This window comes from Eriocheir sinensis, unplaced genomic scaffold (genome assembly GCF_024679095.1).
Source record: "Eriocheir sinensis breed Jianghai 21 unplaced genomic scaffold, ASM2467909v1 Scaffold126, whole genome shotgun sequence".
NCBI classification, from domain to species: Eukaryota; Metazoa; Arthropoda; class Malacostraca; order Decapoda; family Varunidae; genus Eriocheir; species Eriocheir sinensis.
The window spans coordinates 263,565-285,000 of NW_026110584.1; positions in this window are offsets into that span (position 1 = coordinate 263,565).

Consider the following 21,436-nt stretch of genomic DNA (forward strand, 5'->3'; position numbering starts at 1 on the left):
ATTCTTTCCTTCTCTCTCTCTCTCTCTCTCTCTCTCTCTCTCTCTCTCTCTCTCTCTCTCTCTCTCTCTCTCTCTCTCTCTCTCTCTCTCTCTCTCTCTCTCTCTCTCTCTCTCTCATTAGTCACACGCAATATCTGGTTGATGTATTGGTCATTAAGGTGTGTGTGTGTGTTTGTGTGTTTGTGTGTGTGTGTGTGTGTGTGAGAGAGAGAGAGAGAGAGAGAGAGAGAGAGAGAGAGAGAGAGAGAGAGAGAGAGAGAGAGAGATATATAAAAAGAAAAAAATATGAATGTTACGGTCAATAAAAATATATATATATCTATTTGTGTGTGTGTGTGTGTGTGTGTGTGTGTGTGTGTGTGTGTGTGTGTGTGTGTGTGTGTGTGTGTGTGTGTGTGTGTGTGTCAGGGTTGGTGATTTTTTTTATTTAAAATTAAAATAAAAAAAATCAGAATTTTTTATTTAAATCAGATTTTTTAAAATTTAAATCAGTATTTTTTTATTTTTTATTAATTGCAATATATATATATATATATATATATATATATATATATATATATATATATATATATATATATATATATATATATATATATATATATATATATATATATATATATATATATATATATATATATATATATATATATATATATATATATATATATATATATATATATATATATATATATATATATATATATATATATATATATATATATATATATATATATATATATATATATATATATATATATATAATATATATATTTTTATTTTTATTTTTATACATTAGTTTAAAACACATTTTGGAGTGTTTTTACAGCATGTTGCATCATCTCTCACTTGGTTACAACGCGTTTGAACCTGTCAAGCAGCCAAGTAGCCACTGACCAGGATTGCATCATCTCTCTCAGGCTCTGTCCTGTTCCTCTTACATCATGTTAGGACATACCCGGACTTGTGCCACTGTGTAGTAGTTTGACTGTTTGGGTGTTACAGGCCAGCCACTCATTCCTGAGCTAACAGCAAGACCGTAGAGATGTCACTGACCACAAGGATTAATGTATCTGGCAGGAAGAGTGATCCAGTGTGGGAACATTTTAGCAGAATTCCTTCAAAGTCTGGGAAAGCACGGAGAGCTATATGCAAACAGTGTAAACTGGAGTTACAAGGAATAGTAGCAAGACTGAAAACAACCAAATTTATTGTCATAAGAATTAAAATCCTTATTTTTTAAAGATTTTGAATTTCAATTTCAAAGAATTTTTATGAACTACTTTCAAAGAAGTGTATCATTATTTTTCAAAGACTGCTTTTACAGTATAAATTCAATGTGCTTTTGATTTAAATACAAGCCATAATAATTTTCTTTTTAAATTGATGACTTCAGGAAATAAGTACAGTTCATTATAAGTAAAACTCTTTGATTTCCTTTTTTAATAGCATGTGTATTTTTTTGTTATACTGTATTGTAAAAGGAAGTGCTTCAATATTCTACTCCTCAGAAATAAGTACAGTTCATTACAAGTAAAACACTTTGATTTCATTTTTTAATGGAATGTGGAATTTTTTGTTGTAGTGTACAGGAAGCTTTTAGTGTTCTATTCCTCAGGAATATATAAAGCAGGTGTAAGTATGTGTTTGTTTTTATATTTTTCCTTTACATTCCATGTTGGTTTGGGCAGAAGTAAATTTTGATTTAAATCAATGATTTAAAAAAAAATCATTTGATTTAAATTTTGATTTAAATCATCAAGATTTAAATCGGCCAACCCTGGTGTGTGTGCGTGTGTGTGTTTGGCCTTGTAGCAATTATTCTGAAGGCTGACGTCACTCTGGATATTCCTCATTAGGCGCCACTTGAATCAAAGCAGCTGGGCGTGTCAATATATTTCATTTCTGGGGGAGGGAACTGATTGGGATGAGCGCGTCTGACTCACCCTTGAACACGGGACTGAAACACCAATATACATCATACCAACGTGAGCTAGACTGCTGAAAATGGGACCAGAACACTTTTTTCCGTGCCAACCCAAGATACTAATGAGCAGGGGCCCAAACACCATATTATGCCTAACCATTGAAGATAATTATACTGTTGAAAATGGGACCAGAACACTACTTTTCCGTGCCAACCTAAGATACTAATGAACAGGGTTCCCAAACACCATATTATGCCTAACCATTGAAGATAATTATACTGTTGAAAATGGGACCAGAACACTACTTTTCCGTGCCAACCTAAGATACTAATGAACAGGAGGACAAAACACCATATTATACCTGACCATTAAAGATAATTATACTGCTGACAATGGTACCAGAACACTGTATTATTCCGTGTCAACCTAAGATACTAATGAGCAGGGGCTCAAACACCATATTATGCCTAACCATTGAAGATAATTATACTGTTGAAAATGGGACCAGAACACTATTTTTCGTGCCAACCTAAGAGATACTAATGAACAGGAGGTTAAACACCATATTATGCCTAACCATTGATGATTATACTGCTGACAATGGTACCAGAACACTATTATTCCGAGTCAACCTAGGATACTAATGAACAGGGGGACAAAACACCATATTATACCTGACCATTAAAGATAATTATACTGCTGAAAATGGAACCAGAACACTGTATTTTTCCGTGACCACCTGAGATACTAGTGGACAGGGAACCAAAACACTTATACATCACCATTGATAATAATACTGCTGAATAGGGGACCAGAACGCCATAACATTTAGTGCCAATCCAAGGTACACAGCAGAACACATAAGCACCCCGTGACGACCCAAGATCAACTGCTGAATAGGAGCCAAAACACTAATATTCCTTGCCTCTGTGCTCACCTCCGTTACATATCATGAACTTGGTGCAATATGAGATTTGAGGAATACACACACACACACACACAAAAAAAAAAAAATGTTAGTCCAAGTCACCTCAGAGAAATTTTTTTGGAAGGTTGTGATTCTGATACAAGATACACCGCTGAACAACATTAATAGTCAGTGCTAACCTGAGATATACTACTGAACAAGGGGCTAAAACAATATAATATACCTTGCCAACCTGAAAAACCCGAGATACATTACTGAACAATATTCCAAAACACCTCAATGTTCTGTACCAACCCAAGATACATTACTGAACAAGGGGCTAGAATAATATAATATACCTTGTCAATCTGAGAAACCCGAGATACATTACTGAACAATATGCCAAAACACTGTAATATTCTGTACCAACCCAAGATACATTACTGAACACGGGGCCGAAACACCATAATATTCCGTGTCACTTAGGTCGGTATCATAAGACACTTTCGGTTCTCACATCAGCTGTTTCTAGAGGTCAAAGTGAGGGTTAGGTATGTTCTAATGATTGCTTCTTCAGGTTCATGGTACAGAAGAAGGGTCATGCTACCACCAGGGTCATAAAACTACTCCTGGAAATGCCCACAACTCCTACGAAAGCCTTGTCAAATATATGTTGTTGGACGACGAAATGTCTTATAATACGACCCTGAGTTATATTCCGGTAATAATAAATATCCAGAGGGGTAAAAATATACATATCGCGAATGTCAAATCCAGGAAATACACATAAATCGTCACATCACATAAATATAAATAAAACATAAATGAGAGGTCATAAACTATCCTAGCCGAAGACATGTTCAAGAAAGGTAAAACATAACCTGGGAACTGTCAAATCCAGGAAATGCATATAAATCATAACGCTGAACACAATAACAGGTCATAAAAAAGTAAAGTTATGGGCGTACAGTAGAGATGCGCGTGGCCTCAGTGCTCATCTCCGACACAGGTCATAAACTTAGTAAAATAATCAGATTTTTTTACAGTAAAGGAAACAGCTCAAGGACAACAAAAAAAAAGTAATGAAAAAAAAAACGCAAATCAAGAGGAAGACAAACAAATGAATATGTATCAAAATTACCCCCGAGAAGTTTTTTTGCTTGTGAGGCCTAAATATCTATGTAAACCTATGTAATTATCTTCCTTGTCCTCCCTTCAGCCCGTAGCCAGCAGCACTCCATCAGTTAATGAACCTAGAGTGACTGCCCCAAACTTGCCTTCCTCTCCCTTCTTCTATTAAGTGTCACGTCTGGTTCATAGGCTTTGTGAGGTCTGGGTATCTATGTAAACCTATGTAATCGTCCGCCATTCATCCCATAGCCAGCAGCACCTCATCTCCTCAGTTAATGAAGCTTAGAGTGACTGCCTCAAACTTGCCTTATTTCTTTCTACTGAGTGTCACGTCTGAACCATAGGCTTTGTGAGGTCTGAGTATCTTTGTAAACCTATGTAATTTTCCTGCCTTCAGCTTCCATCACCTCTGTTAACGAAGCTTAGAGTGACTGCCCAAAACTTGCCTTCCTTCCTTCTTCTATTGAGTGTCACGTCTGGGGTTTATGAGCAAAATATCAATGTAAACCTATGTAATCTTCCTCCCTCCAGCCCTTAGCCAGCAGCACTCCATCAGCTCAGTTAATGAACCTTACAGTGACTGCCCCATACTTGCCCTCCTTTCCTGGGCGTCAAAACGGTAACTTTGCCTGACGTGGAGAAGCCCTCGCCCGCCACTCCCCGCGCCCTCCTCCATACGAGCTATTAATTAGGCTGGCTGGTGAAGAATTTCTCGTGTGTTGGGGGTGAGGGAAGGAGGGGGTGAGGGAGGACGTAAGTATGGTTCAGAAAATAGATCATTGTTAAAAGTATATCTACTTTGTTTACTGTGTTTGTGTGTGTTTTTTTCTCTATTATTCTGGTGTTATTATTGTCTGAGTTAACATCCCTATTCTCTTCCTTTTTGTCTCCTCCCCCCTCCTCCTTCTTCTTTTTCTTCTTTTTCTTCTTCTTTTTCTTCTTCATCTACCTCCTCCTCCTTCTTTTTGTAAGTTAATGGAGACTATCATTCGCGACAATATGGTGAAATTCTTCGAAGAAAATAATATAATAAATAATTCGCAACATGGCTTCCGTAGTAAACGTTCGTGTTTGACTAACTTACTCGATTTTTTTCACTATATTTTTGAGGTGTTCGATGAAAGCAGATCAGTAGATATCATATATCTGGATTTTCAAAAGGCATTTGATAAGGTCCCCCACCAACGATTGCTCAGCAAACTACTGGCGCACGGTATCTCGGGTAACATTCACAATTGGCTTGCAGACTGGCTCTCTGAGCGGAAACAGAGAGCAGTTCTAAACGGTGTTACATCAAACTGGCTCGATGTCAAAAGCGGCGTACCTCAAGGATCAGTGCTTGGCCCCATGATCTTCTTAATTTATGTTAATGATATCGATGATGGGCTCACTTGCAAAGTATCAAAATTTGCTGATGACACAAAAATTGCTAGTAAAGTAACAGCGACACTCGACGAAGAAGCTTTACAATCAGATCTAGATCGACTTGCACGTTGGGCCAATAAATGGCAAATGAAATTTAACGTTGACAAATGTAAAGTGTTGCACATCGGAAAAAAATAACAGTCGCGTTCGGTACGTATTGAATGGCCAACAACTTTCTGCAGTAAGTAAAGAAAAGGATCTTGGAATCACTATATCAAGCGATTTAAAGCCCGGTCAGCATTGTTCAGAGGTAATTAAAACTGCAAACAAATTGGTTGGCTTCATCGGACGAGTCTTTAATAATAAATCGGAAAAAGTAATATTAAAACTGTATAATTCGATGGTTCGACCCCGTCTAGAGTACTGTGTACAGTTTTGGTCTCCCTACTATAGAAAAGACATAGAAAAGTTGGAACGGGTCCAACGAAGAGTAACAAAGATGATTCCTAGGTTGATAAATTTGTCATATGAACAAAGGCTTAAAGAAGTAAATTTATTCAGCCTATCAAAACGAAGAATGCGAGGCGATCTAATAGAAGTGTTTAAAATGTTTAAAGGATTGAGTGATATTAATGCGGAAGATTACTTTACAATTGATCGATCAAATAGAACAAGAAGAAATCACAATTTGAAGATAAGTGGTAAAAGATTCTCGTCGCACGAAGCTAAACACTTCTTCTTCAATCGAGTTGTTAATGTTTGGAACAATCTACCCTGTGATGTCGTTGATAGTACAACAGTTACGGCCTTCAAGAATAGATTAGACAAGTGTTTTGAATCCAACCAGCAACTAAGATATTACTCATTGTCGTAATAACGTTAAGTTATTTCGATTACTGGTGTCCTTGTCCGCTTTTATCGCCCGGTTAGTGGTAGCAGTAATGGTAGTTCTTTCCTCTTTCCTACATAAATTCCATGCAGTTTTTCCATGCTGTATGGTTCTTTTTCCTTTCCTGCCAGCCTTGGCTGGAGGGATGGGGGGGTGGGGAGGAGCCTTCGCCTTTGCTGTCCTTCATCTTCCACCTTTGATTAGATAGTTAGTGTAGCTTGTCACAAACAACCTTGTAAGGACCAGCAGGTCTGCTGTTGTTTGTTCTTACTTTGTGTTCTTTTGTGTTCTCTTTCTCCCCCTCTTCCTCCTCCTCCTTCTTTATCTCCTCCCCCTCTTCTTCCTCCTGCTCATCCTCCTCTGCAGTGTCTTCGTCGTGGTTGCGTTTTCCTCCCGTCGTGTGTCAGTCAACGTTGAGTCAAAAAGTCGCCCGCGCCAGGCACTTCCCTAAACACTGCCAGGCCCATCCCACTAACCCCCCACCCTCCTCCTATCTCTCTCTCTCCTTACCTCTCCTATCCTCTCCTATCCTCTCCTATCCCTTCCTATCCCCTCCTATTCCCTACTCTCCCCTCCTATCCCCTCTTATCCCCCCCCTATCCCCCCTATCCCCTCTTATCCCCTCCTATTCCCTACTCTCCCCTCCTATCCCCTCCTATCCCCTCTTATCCCCCCTATCCCCTCTTATCCCCTCCTATTCCCTACTATCCCCTGCTATCCCCTCGTATTCCCTACTATCCCCTCCTATCCCCTCCTATCCCCTCCTATTCCCTACTATCCTCTCTTATTCCCTACTATCCCTCCCATCCCTCCTATCCCTCCTATTCCCTACTATCCCTCCCATCCCCTCCTATCCCTCCTATTCCCTACTATCCCTCCTATCCCTCCTATCCTCCTATTCCCTACTATCCCCTCTATTCCCTACTTCCCTCCTATCCCCTCCTATTCCCTACTATCCCCTCTTATTCCCTACTATCCCCTCCTATCCCCTCCTATTCCCTACTATCCCCTCTTATCCCCTCCTATCCCCTCCTATTCCCTACTATCCCCTCTTATTCCCTACTATCCCCTCCTATCCCCTCCTATCCCCTCCTATTCCCTACTATCCCCTCCTATCCCCTCCTATCCCCTCCTATTCCCTACTATCCCCTCTTATTCCCTACTATCCCCTCTTATTCCCTCCTATCCCCTCCTATTCCCTACTATCCCCTCTTATTCCCTACTATCCCCTCTTATCCCCTCCTATTCCCTGCTATCCCCTCTTATTCCCTACTATCCCCTCCTATCCCCTCCTAGTCCTTCCTATCCCTCTTATTCCCTACTATCCCTCCTATTCCCTACTATCCCTCTTATCCCTCCTATCCTCCTATTCCCTACTATCCCTCTTATTCCCTACTATCCCTTCTATCCCTCCCATTCCCTGCTATCCCTCTTATTCCCTACTATCCCTCTTATCCCTCCTATCCCTCCTATCCCTCCTATCCCTCCTATTCCCTACTATCCCCTCCTATCCCCTCCTATTCCCTACTATCCCCTCTTATTCCCTACTATCCCCTACTATCCCCTCCTATTCCCTACTATCCCCTCCTATCCCCTCCTATCCCCTACTATCCCCTCCTATCCCCTCCTATTCCCTACTATCCCCCCTATCCCCCCCTATCCCCTCCTATCCCCTCCTACTCCCTACTATCCCCTGCTATCCCCTCTAATTTCCTACTATCCCATCCTCCTCCTCCTCACACTATTCATTCATATTTACTTCTGACAGACATTTTTACAAGCATTACGAAACCCCAACCTAATATATCAAACCTTACCTTTACCAAACCCAAAAATATATGTACAAAAATGATGAAAAGACTATCAAAGTAATGCTGCGAGCTTATTATTATGTACGGGTTAATCATTTACAGTGACCTTTTTTCTTTCTTCTGCCGTAAACATTTAAAATATAACAAAAAACGTCATCGTAATATATTTTTTTTTTCCTGCGCTGCTAGGAAAAAATTGAGTATAAAATTATTGGTCAAACAATCATAATTCTTGCTGCTTGAAGCTGATAACGGGCGAACTAATTTGTTTATGTGCGCAAAATTGTCGAATGATAAAAGGTTAAAAGGTGATGCATTATTATTGTTATTATTACTATTATTATTATTATTGAGATCCATGAAAGGGCAGCAAGGGGTGTGGGAGAGAGAGAGAGAGAGAGAGAGAGAGAGAGAGAGAGAGAGAGAGAGAGAGAGAGAGAGAGAGAGAGAGAGAGAGAGAGAGAGAGAGAGAGAGAGAGAGAGAGAACGAAAAAAAAAAACATTGCCTGACACTTCTTGAAAACTCACATGCAGCAAAACTGACAAAAAGACTTACAACACAATCTCCAGTAAATATATCACCGTGTTAAGTGAAGATGAAGGTTTAGCCGGACCCAGTATTCCTGCAGGCACTAAAACAAAGCATTAAGCGTGACAAATATGTATTATATTTACGCGCACATTAGTTCAGAAAGACAAAGGCTCGTTTAATTTCAAGTGATAATATGAATACGCGTTCTGCCCACTTCTGCACAACGGTATTTTATTTTTTACCCTTTGACTGCGGATTTCCTACCACAAGACTCACCAAGCTACAGGAATGGAACAAAAAGTGGCTGTTAAAATTCAATGAAGAAAAATGTGAAGTCATGCACCTTGGGAAAGGAAATTCAGTATACCAATACCACATGGGAAACACTCCACTATCCACCACAGAGGCAGAGAAAGACCTGGGAGTGTATTACCAGGCTACCAGTGAAGGGATATCCAGCACACCAATACCACATGGGAAATGCTCCACTATCCACCACAGAGGCAGAGAAAGACCTGGGAGTGTGTTACCAGGCTACCAGTGAAGGGATATCCAGCACACCAATACCACATGGGAAATGCTCCACTATCCACCACAGAGGCAGAGAAAGACCTGGGAGTATATGTTACCAGGCTACAAGTGAAGGCGAACTGTGCCAATCGCAGCGGACGGGTTGAAAAGGAAGCAGCTCAAGAGTAAAGGACATAAACGAGGCAACAAAAAAGCTCTCTGGCGCTGCTCCTGCAAATAGTGAAGCGTAGAATTCCAAAACAGGGGCCATGTTCTCAAACCTTTCCCCCAGCACACATATTTAACACGCTTTTTGAAGGAGTTGTGGGTATTTCCAGGGGTTGTTTAATGACCCTGGTGGTAGTGTGACCCTTCTTCTATGCGATGATTGTGAAGGAGTTCTCATGAAAGCCCGAGTGATCTTCTTGTTGACCTTTGGAAATAGTTGATGTGAGAGGCGGAAGCGTCTGAGAATACTGACCCGAGTGAGAACTATTTCGTGAGGTGTCTTGTTACGGGCAAACTTCGTATCTATCATGGGCAACATATGACGGCCTTCTAGTATGGCAAGCTTGACTCCCTGGACACTGTTGTACTATGGCCGCCAACCCTTCTGAATGTATTTATCATACTCATCATCATCATCATCACCCTAACCCCAACAGGCAGTAAACTTCTACCCAGTGTTTCCAATCGTCTATGTCCAGTATTTCTAGTTACCAGTATCAAGCTATATTCTCGGTAAAATTCTTAATTTCATCACGCCGTCTACTGAAGGAGAGGAAGGAAAGGAGTGAAGAGAAAAAAGGAGAGGAGAAAAGAAGGATAAGTAGGAGGAAAGCAGCAACAGGAGGAGGAGGAAAGAACGAACTGCAAGCGGTGTTGGGAAGGACGTCTACTGAACAACTCCTAGTTGGTCTTTATATGTCAGTTATTTCCCAGTCTATCACTCTTTTGGGTTCTATGAAGGTATTTGACGGAGTACTGGAGATTCTACTGAAGGATACTGGACGAAAAGAATGGGAAAAGAAACCACTTGAGCAACACTGCACACCTGAATCCTGCAATGTTCAAGTTGTTATAGTTTCCAGTAATCCCTGCAGGGCCCATATTGTCAAGCGTTTCAACGCCTTAACATATCTATCTAAAGAGGCTCTTGTAGGAGTTGTAGGGATTTCCATATAGGGTTTAATTTCTCTGGATGTAGTTTTGCAAGACCTCTGAGCCATGAACAAGTAAAACACTCTTGAGAACCCGCCGTGTCTTTTATGTCGCCTTCAGAATTTAACGCAACAGGAGCCCGAAGCGTCTGAGAATACGAGTCATGCTCCCCACCCATCATGTCTTCTTGTACACTTCTTCCTCTTCCACCAATCCTTAATGTATAGTTTTCAAGGCATTCTGTTTCTTATTCCCCTTTCTTCTTTTTCCTTGCTGTTCTTCATTCATCATGTCTTCTTATACAACTCATCCTCTCCCTCCTCTCCTTCATGTATAGTTCTCAATGCATTCTGTTTCTTATTCCCCCTTTTTTTCTTTTTCCTTGTTGTTCACTCATCATGTCTTCTTGTACAATTCATCCTCTCCCTCCTCTCCTTCATGTTTATTTCTCAACTGTTCTTAACTCATCATATACAATTCTTCCTCTTACTCCTCTCCTTCAAGTATAGCTCTCAATGTATTCTGTTTCTTATTCCCCTTTCCTTTTTTTCCTTCTTGTTCTTCACTCATTATATCTTCCACAAATCTTCCTCTCGCAACTCTCCTTAATGTATAGTTCTCAAGGCATTCTGTTTCTTCTTCCCCTTTCTTCTTTTTCCTTCCTGTTCTTTACTCATTTCTTCCCTAACTACCCCATCATCGCCTTCGCCGCCCTCCTCGTAGACGTGTTTTCCGCCCTCGCCTGCCGTCAGTCACTCTTTCAAAACCTTCCTCGTCAGTTTTCACCGCGCACCCAACCGACAGCTTCCTTTTGAACTGACATTCTATTTATTAGCTCTCAGGGTGCTTAGCTTCTCTCCTCTCTCTCTCTCTCCTCTCTCTCTCTCTCTCTCTCTCTCTCTCTCCTCTCTCTCACTCTCTCTCTCTGTGCCTCTCTCTCTCTCACTCTCTCTCTCTCTCTCTCTCTCTCTCTCTCTCTCTCTCTCTCTCTCTCTCTCTCTCTCTCTCTCTCTCTCTCTCTCTCTCTCTCTCTCTCTCTCTCTCTCTCTCTCTCTCTCTCTCTCTCTCTCTCTCTCTCTCTCTCTCTCTCTCTCTCTCTCTCTCGTAGCCTAAGAAACAAATTTGATGAACTGCGATGTCTTGCTCTGACAGAAAACTTTGACGTAATTGCTATAACCGAAACATTTATCGACACCACTAATATTGATTTAAGTTCCGAATACAGCATAGATGGCTACAGCTTCTTCAACAATGATCGTAAACCGTAGAGGGGTGGTGTCGCCCTTTTGTCAAAAGCTACTTGCAACCTACTGACAAAACACCAAGAAACAGTAACGTTGAACATTTGTGCGTGCGAGTAAACATTGCAAAAGTCAATTTAAATATATCTGTCACTTACAGGCCTCCGGGGCAATCACTTGATGGCGATCTTGAAATGTACAGCGTCTTAAGGCAGTCACTTAATAACAGCGACTCACTGATACTAGGAGACTTTAACCTCCCCATATCGACTCAAGGACACTGTCGGGTACAGAAGGTGAGTCCCATAGAATGATCGAATTTCTAGAGGAAAATTATCTAAGCCAAATGGTTTCTGACCCAACTCGACAAAATAACATACTTGACCTTGTTATAGCGACCCAAGATAACCTAGTCAGTAATGTCACGGTAGGAGAACACCTCGGTTCCTGCGATCATAAACTAGTGCGCGTTGACATTAGAGCTCAAACATCGGTGACTGAAAATAAAGTTAAGGTGCCCAATTTCAAAAGAGCCAACTTCGTAGAAATCCGACGAAAACTAATAGATATGCAACTATCAGATGACGGCAATGCAGAGGACGCCTGGCTAAACTTTAAAAATCACTTACTCACTCAGCAGGACACATTTGTCCCTTGTGCGAGAAGCGAATTAACACTAATAAAGTCCACCTTGGTTTAATAGCGAAATTAAACACTCAGTCAAGGAGAGAAAATTGTCTTACAGGTTAAAGAAAGACCAAAGCACGCCTGAAAACATTAGACTTTACAATGATGCAAGGCGACGAGTAAAAGATTAGTGCATCAGGCAAAGCGTAGATATGAAGAAAATATTGCAGCCAACTGTAAAAATAATCCGAAATCCTTCTTCAGTTACATAAACAACAGAAAGGCGATCAGAAGTGGAATTGGACCTTTAACAACAGCGACGGTGCACTAGTGACTGACAGCCAACACGTTGCAAACCTATTAAATAATTACTTTTCCTCGGTGTTTAATAATAACAGTCCTCCCACAATCACCACGAACAACAGTACTAATGTAAATCCAGAGCATGCATTGTCTAACTTTGAAATAAAACCCGATGAAGTCCTTAAAGCCCTCAAATCACTTAAAACAAATAAAAGTCCTGGACCTGATAAAGTATATCCAACTCTGCTGAAAGAAACAAAGAGCGAAATACTCCTCCCTCACAACCGTATTCAATATGTCCTTGCGACAAAGCATTGTCCCTTCAGATTGGAAAAAGGCTAACGTGACACCGATTTTTAAGAAAGGAGACAAAAAGTACCAGGTAATTACAGGCCCATTAGTCTAACTTCGGTTGTAGGTAAGCTACTTGAGGGCATAATTAGAGACAAAATTGTGAGTTACCTTGAAAGCCACTCATTAATTGGGGACTCACAACATGGCTTCCGAAACAAAAGATCCTGCCTATCAAATCTATTAACCTTTATAACGACCTCTTCACTGTTTATGACGTAACCAAATCACTGGACGTAGTCTATCTTGATTTCCAGAAAGCGTTTGATAAAGTCCCGCATCATAAATTACTTTACAAATTAAAGCAAATAGGTATTGACGGTCAGGTAAACCAATGGATCGCGAATTGGTTGAGCAACAGACAACAAAGAGTAGTGATTGACGGATTTAACTCAGAGTGGGCGCCTGTCACTAGTGGCGTCCTCAGGGCTCGGTTCTTGGCCCAGTGCTCTTCATTATTTACATCAACGACGTGGATGTTGGACTCAATAACCGCATTAGTAAATTTGCAGACGACACAAAGATTGGTAACTCGGTTCTCACTGACGAAGACAGGCAAAGCCCAAGAGGATTTGCACAAAATTTCAGCTTGGTCGGATAGATGGGAGATGCCCTTTAACGTAGACAAGTGCCAGGTCCTTCAAGTTGGAACGAGGAATAAAAAGTTTGATTACGAAATGCGCGGCGTTAAACTCAAAAGCGTTCAATGCGTCAAGGACTTGGGGTCAAAATCGCGTCAAACCTCAAATTCTCACAGCAATGCATCGATGCAGCAAATAAAGCGAACAGAATGTTGGGCTTCATTAAAAGAAACTTTTTATTTAAGAATAAAGATGTAATACTCCCGCTCTACAACAGTTTAGTCAGACCCCACTTGGAATATGCGGTACAGGTTTGGTCTCCCCACCATGCAAAGGATATTGCTAAATTAGAAGGTGTTCAGCGTCGGGCAACGAAAATTATCCCTTCCTTGCGCAACAAATCCTACGAAGAAAGGCTTTCTACCCTTAACATGTTCTCTCTTGAGAAACGTCGCCTGAGGAAAACTGATCGAATGTTTTAAAATACTTAATGGTTTCACGAATGTAGACAGATCAACATTGTTTATGATCGATGACACTTTGCGCACGAGGAACAATGGCGTAAAACTCAGATGTAGACAAGTAAATTCAGACTGCACCAAATTTTTCTTCACCAACGTTGTAGTGCGAGAATGGAATAAGCTCCCATCATCAGTGGTCCAGTGTAACACGATTGACTCCTTCAACAATAAGCTCGACCGTCACTTCCTTCAACTGAATATCAACTAGAGTAGAAATGCAACGTTTTGGAGTCTTCCGATTAATGTAAAATCACTTAGGTTTAAGGACAGACCACCAAGTCTGGACCATGGGTCTGTGTGGGTCTGATTTTCTATGTAAATCTATCTCTTCTCTCTCTCTCTCTCTCTCTCTCTCTCTCTCTCTCTCTCTCTCTCTCTCTCTCTCTCTCTCTCTAACTTTATATCTAATTTTATGTCTATCTTTCTATCTCTCTGTCGCTATCTATCTCAATCTCTTCTTTTATCTCTATCTATCTATTTTCCATTTCTATCTACCTATCTATATCTACGTCTTATTCTAACTCTTTTGTCTCATCTCTTTTCAATCTCTATTTCTCTTTTCTATCACTATCTCCTTATCAATCTTTAATCTATCTCTAACTATCTTTCTGTCTATCTATGTGCCTATCAATCTACCCATCTATCTATCTATCTATCTATCTATCTATCCACCTGTTTTCTCTCCTCCTTCCATCACCCTTCTTTTCTCTCTCTCCTCAATGTCTTCTTAACTTCACGTAATTAAATTCAACGTTTTGCAACTCGCAAACTGTCCTTCCCAACACCGGCCAGTTCGTTCTCTCCTCCTGCTCCTCCTCCTCTTCCCCTCCTGCTTTCCTCCTCCTTTTCTTTCTTCCTTCCTCTCCTCTCTCTTCTTCTTCTTTCCTTCCTTTCCTCCTTCCTTCTCCTGTTTTAAATTTTTCTTTTCTTTTTCTTTCCTTTCCTTTCTTCCTTTCCCTTCTTCCTCTCCTTCCTTCCCTTCCTCTCCTCCCTTCCCTTCCTTTCCCTTTCTTTATCCTCTCTCCTCTCCTCTCCTCCTCCTCCTCCTTTATCTCTTCATCTCCCTCCTCCGCCTTTTTACTACGACCATCTTCACTTTCTTTGCCTTCTGAGTCTGCCCCTTCCTCCCTCCCTCCCTGCCTCCCTCCCTCCCTGCCTGCCTCCCTGCCTGCCTGCCTGCCTGCCGCCTTTCCATCTTGGCTCAGGCAGGTTCCGTCTTGTTAGCAGTTCTTTCATTCACGCCCCATTGTTGACACTCGACCAGGAGAATATTTAGGAGGGTTCTTTTCCCCGCCCTGTCTGTTACCTCAAAACTTGACGCTCCTTCTATTTACTTTGTCTTGCTAAAAACGACTCTCTCTCTCTCTCTCTCTCTCTCTCTCTCTCTCTCTCTCTCTCTCTCTCTCTCTATCTCCTCCTCCTCCTCCTCCTCCTCCTCCTCCTCCTCCTCCTCCTCCTCCTCCTCCTCCTCCTCCTCCTCTTCGTCTTCTCTTTCTCTAGCAAGATAAGCAAGCACAGCAAAACAACAGCAACTAGAGGAGGAGGAGGAGGACGAAGACGAGGAAGAAGAAGAAGAAGAAGAAGAGGAAGAGGAGGAGAAAGAGAAGGAAAAGGAGGAGGACGAGGACAAGGAAGAGGTAGAAGAAGAAGAGGAAGCAGAAAAGGATGAGGAAGAAGAGGAAGAGGAGGAGGGGGACGCCACAAATTATAGATAAAAAAATAAAAGATTGGAAAGAGAGGGAGACATTCTGATGACGGCGCCTGCCAGTGGTGGGTGGCCGGCGCCGGGGACGAGAGACACGAGGAGGAAAAATTGGCCGGAGAAAGAATGGACGGATGATGACTGTGAATATGAATGACTGAAGAAAGAGTTAGATTTTTTTTTTTTTTTTTATTTTTTTTTTTATTTTACATTGCAGCCTATTGCGCCGGTAGGCTTCTTCCCGGTGGATCCTGATGGTCGGTCCAAGGCTTCTTTCCGGTAGGTCCTGATGGTCGGCCCAGCCCGTTCTGGCGCAGGCGAGTGTTTATAGTGGCGCCATCTTGCATTGGCTCATGCTGCCCTCCCAGAGCTCATCTTTGATCCTAGAATCTAGAGTCCGGGTTGATAGGTGGTCTTCTGGACAGCATGTGGGTAGTTTTAAGCCACTCGGCGGCGGCTGAAAAATCCCAGCTTGGTGGTACCGGTCGGGGATTGAACTCGCGTCCTCCTGAACACGAGGCCGTTACTTTGACGACTCAGCCACCGCCTCCCCAAATAGATAGATAGATAGATAGAGATAGAGAGAGAAGGGGGTGTTGAGAAAATGAAAGAATGGATTGAAGATTGTGAATTTGAATGACTGAAGAAAGAGTTAGATAGATAGACAGAGGTAGAGAGAGAAGGGGTGGTGAGGAATAGAAGAATGAATAGAATATTGTGAAACTGAATGACTGAAGAAAGAGTTAGATAGATAGATAGAGATAGAGAGAGAAGGGGGGGGTGAAAAAATGAGAGATTGGATAGAAGATTGTGAAACTGAATGCTATGATGTACAATAGATAGATAAATAAATAAATATAGGTGGATAGATAAGTAATTAAAGTTAGGGGCATACGACATAGCTGCGCGTAGCCTCGGTGTTTATCTCGGTTGCATACACAAATAAATAGATAGACAGACAGATGGCCGATAGATAGAAAGATGGAAAGAGTATTTACAACGGAAATCTGAAAGAGAAAGGCGACTTAGAATTCAGAGATACAGACAGACGAACAGACAAATAGACAGACAGACAGACAGACAGATGGATAAATAGATAGACTGACAGACATGGAAATAGAGAAAGCATGACAAACGGAAAACAGAAAGCAGCAGGAGGAGGAGGCAAGACGAGACTCAAGATTCAGGGAGGCACCGTCGGGAACACTGAGAGCGACTGCAGCTCCAAGAGAGTAGCCGGCCGGGAGCCTCAGGACCAGGAGGAGGGGCCGCAGGGGACGCAGACGGCGAGCCCCACCTGAAGACTGACTCACAGCTGGTGCGGAACACAGATGGTCGACCTAAAGAGGGAAAGCTTTAGCGGGAACCAGGTCGGGTGGAGTCAGTGCTTGAGAACAGTGAGGGGAAAGAAAGGGAAGGAGAGGAGAGGGAAAGAATGGGAAGGAGAGGAGAGGGAAAGAAAGGGAAGGAGAGGAGAGGGAAAGAAAGGGAAGGAGAGGAGAGGGAAAGAAAGGGAAGGAGAGGAGAGGGAAAGAAAGGGAAGGAGAGGAGAGGGAAAGAAAGGGAAGGAGAGGAGAGGGAAAGAAAGGAAGGAGAGGAGGGAAAGAAAGGAAAGGAGAGGAGAGGGAAAGAGGAAGGAGAGGAGAGGGAAAGAAAGGGAAGGAGAGGGAAAGAAAGGGAAGGAGAGGAGAGGGAAAGAAAGGGAAGGAGAGGGAATGTAAGGTAAGGTGAGGAGAGGGAAAGTAAGGGAAGGAGAGGAGAGGGAAAGAAAGGGAAGGAGAGGAGAGGGAAAGAAAGGAAGGAGAGGAGAGGAAAGAAAGGAAGAGAGGAGAGGGAAAGAAAGGAGAGGAGAGGAAAGAATGGAAGGAGAGGAGAGGGAAAGAAAGGAAGGAGAGGAAAGGAGAGAGGTGAGGGAAAGAATGGAAGGAGAGGAGAGGGAAAGAAAGGGAAGGAGAGGGAAAGAAAGGGAAGGAGAGGAGGGAAGAGGAAGGAGAGGAGAGGGAAAGAAAGGGAAGGGGAGGGAAAGAAAGGGAAGGAGAGGAGAGGGAAAGAAAGGGAAGGAGAGGAGAGGGAAAGAAAGGGAAGGAGAGGGAAAGAAAGGGAAGGAGAGGGAAAGAAAGGGAAGGAGAGGAGAGGGAAAGAAAGGGAAGGAGAGGAGAGGGAAAGAAAGGGAAGGAGAGGAGAGGGAATGAAAGGGAAGGAGAGGAGAGGGAAAGAAAGGGAAGGAGAGGGAAAGAAAGGGAAGGAGAGGAGAGGGAAAGAAAGAGAAGGAGAGGAGAGGGAAGGGAAGGAGAGGAGAGGGAAAGAAAGGAACGAGAGGAGAGGGAAAGAAAGGGAAGGAGAGGAGAGGGAAAGAAAGGGGAGAGGAGAGGAAAGAAAGGGAAGGAGAGGAGAGAGAAAGGGAAGGAGAGGAGAGGGAAAGAAAGGGTAAGAGAGGGAAAGAAAGGGAAGGAGAGGAGAGGGAAAGAAAGGAAGGAGAGGAGAGGAAAGAAAGGGAAGGAGAGGAGAGGAAGAAAGAAGGAGAGGAGAGGGAAAGAAAGGGAAGGAGGAGAGGGAAAGAAAGGAAGGAGAGGAGAGGGAAAGAAAGGGAAGGAGAGGAGAGGGAAAGAAAGGAAGGAGTGGAGAGGGAAAGAAAGGGAAGGAGAGGGAAAGAAAGGAAGGAGAGAGGAAAGAAAGGAAGGAGAGGAGAGGGAAAGGGAAGGAGAGGGAAAGAAAGGAAGGAGAGGAGAGGGAAAGAAAGGAAGGAGGAGAGGGAAGAAAGGGAAGGAGAGGAGAGGGAAAGAAAGGAAGGAGAGGAGAGGGAAAGAAAGGAAGGAGAGGAGAGGGAAAGAAAGGGAAGGAGAGGAGAGGGAAAAAAAGGGAAGGAGAGGAGAGGGAAAGAAAGGGAAGGAGAGGGAAAAGAAAGGAAGGAGAGGGAAAGAAAGGGAAGGAGAGGAGAGGGAAAGAAAGGAAGGAGAGGAGAGAGAAAGAAAGGGAAGGAGAGGGAAAGAAAGGGAAGGAGAGGAGAGGGAAAGAAAGGAAGGAGAGGAGAGGGAAAGAAAGAGAAGGAGAGGAGAGAGGGAAGGGAGGAAAGGGAAAGAGGAAAGGGAAAGAAAGAAAGGAGAGGAGAGGAAAGAAAGAGAAGGAGAGGAGGAGAAAGAAGGAGAGAGAGAGGAAATGAAAGAGAAGGAGAGGAGAAAGAAGGAGAGAAGGAGAGGAAAGAAAGAGAAGGAGAGGAGGAGAAAGAAGGAGAGGAGAGGGAAAGAAAGGGAAGGAGAGGAGAGGGAAAGAAAGGGAAGGAGAGGAGAGGGAAAGAAAGGGAGGATATTAAAGGACGGTCTAAGGGAAGGAGTTTGTGGGTGAGTCAGTCGAGAAGGAATGTGTAAAGTGCTGAGCTAATTCGCGATCTCTATCTTTTTAACGTCGGAATAGACACAAGAATATAATTTAGAATGTGAAAATGGTTGACGTGATTTTTTTTCTGTTTGCATTTGTTTTCATTTCAAGCAAAAAGAAACTAAAATAAATAATGGGAATGTAAAAAAAGTTGTTGAGTTTGTTCCTCTTGTATATCCTCTTTAAATTAACAAAGGAAACTGTGAAATATATAATGGGGATGAGAAAATAGCTGATGAATTTGAGATATTTGCATGTGTTTTCATTTCACGAGGGAAACTGAAGGTCACAAAGTATTAGATAAGGAGATGCAAAGGTTAGGGTAAGTCACGCAAGGGGAGACACAGGTTAAGTTAGGTTAGATTAGGTTAGACAAGAGGAGGCAAAGGTTAGATAGGGTAGGTTGGACAGATAGAGGTTAAGTTAGGTTAGATTAGGTTAGCCAAGAGGAGGCAAAGGTTAGATAGGGTAGGTTGGACAGATAGAGGTTAAGTTAGGTTAGATTAGGTTAGCCAAGAGGAGGCAAAGGTTAGATAGGGTAGGTTGGACAGATAGAGGTTAAGTTAGGTTGGATTAGGTTAGCCAAGAGGAGGCAAAGGTTAGATAGGGCAGGTTGGACAGATAGAGGTTAAGAAAGGTTAGATTAGGTTAGACAAGAGGAGACAAAGGTTAGATAGGGCAGGTTGGACAGATATATGTTTCTGCTGGGAACGGTGATTTGTTCGTCTCTGAGAAAACCTTACAAATACAATGAACCAGAGGAGTGACATTTGTATCAACAGTTTAGTGAAGTTAAATTCGGTATAATAGTAGCCTCCTCAAGTCCTCCCTGGCCGACGCGACGCTCCTTCACAAGTCACGTTCTCAACAAGTCTTGGCGCTAACTTGGTTCCGAACTCGCTCATTGCAAACTTCAATTAGTTCGTCAGACACTCTTCGTAAGGTCCTCGACTCATTGTATCATTATTTCGTCCCAATCAACTCAGCGGGTTTGTAAGCTGCCAAAACATACACAAAACACAACGACCATTCCCTGTGTAGTGTTTGGCGTTGATAGATAAAGAAGCAGGAGGAGGAGCAGGCGCGGAATCAGGAACTGAGGCAGGAGCTGAAAATAACGTGTGATAGAGAAAGGAAGAGCAGCAGCAGGAGCAGCAGGAGCTAGAAATGATACAAGTAACTTCCCTTGCCAATACCTCTCGCCTGCCTCCCATACACAAAGACTGCTAACACTCCCTATGGTTATTATTATTGTTATTATTATTATTATTATTGGTTATTATTATGTAAGAGACGAGCAAGGCAGAGAGTGAAGTGCGGAAACAGTAACCCGCCTGTTCAGCTGCACCCAATCACCAGAGACGCAGAAAAGAGAAATGAGAGAGTTGATAGAGAAACGACCAAGAACAAGAGGAGGAGATAAACATAATGACAAACTTCTCGCCAATGTTTCTCTCGCCTCCAGCCTTCAGGGACACGACCACTGCTCGTTGCGCTGTCTCCACTTCCTGCAATCAAAGTTTTCACGAAGGAAGTGTTGGGACAGCCTGGGAGCTAATTGGCCTTGCATCTTAGAGCTTCTCACTGTATTTCTGGACTGTTGCTTTTGGAGGCGTTGAAATGCATACAAAGAGGAAACGGATGAAAACGGAAAGAGAGAAGAAGAGGAAGGAAAAAAAGATAGAAAAGGGGAAGGGAAGGAGAGAAGGAAGATGAGAAACGGAAAGAGAGAAGAAGAGGAAGGGAAAAAAAGATAGAAAGGGGGAAGGGAAGGAAAGAAGGAAGATGAAAAACGGAAAGAGAGAAGAAGAGGAAGGGAAAAAAAGATAGAAAGGGGAAGGAAGGAGAGAAGGAAGATGAAAACGGAAAGAGAGAAGAAGAGGAAGGGAAAAAAAGATATCAAGGGGGAAGGGAAGGAAAGAAGGAAGATGAGAAACAGAAATAGAGGTAGAAGGAGGGAATATATCTTTAGAACTCCTCACTACATTTATTACCTTTAGAAGCGTTGAAACTTAAATAATATACCAAGAAGAAAACGAATCTCGAGAGCGCCTTTCTATATTTCAGAAGCACTACTTTTGGGGCGTTTAAATGTACCTCCACAAAGAAGACAACGAACCTTAAGGACTTCTCACCACACTCTAGGAGCAATATCTTTGGAAGCGCTGAAACATAAGTATACGAAGAAAGAAACGTAAGGGAGAGGAGGTGGTGTCAAGAGGAGGCTGGAGGATAAATTGACACCTTGACGCCTTGACACTTCTCCCAATCTGTCAATAAGGAATTTACACAGGAAAACATTACACCAGAAATTCCTTCAGAATTCTCTACAGTTTTTGGGCATTACCTTTAGAAGCGATGAAAAATAAATATGCAAAGAAGAAAACGCATATCTAAAACTCATGACATCTTTGAGGATTTGGTTAAAGATTTGGTTAAGGATTTGGTTAAAGATTTGGTTAAAGATCTGATGATGAATTTGGTTAAGGATTCGGTGATAGATT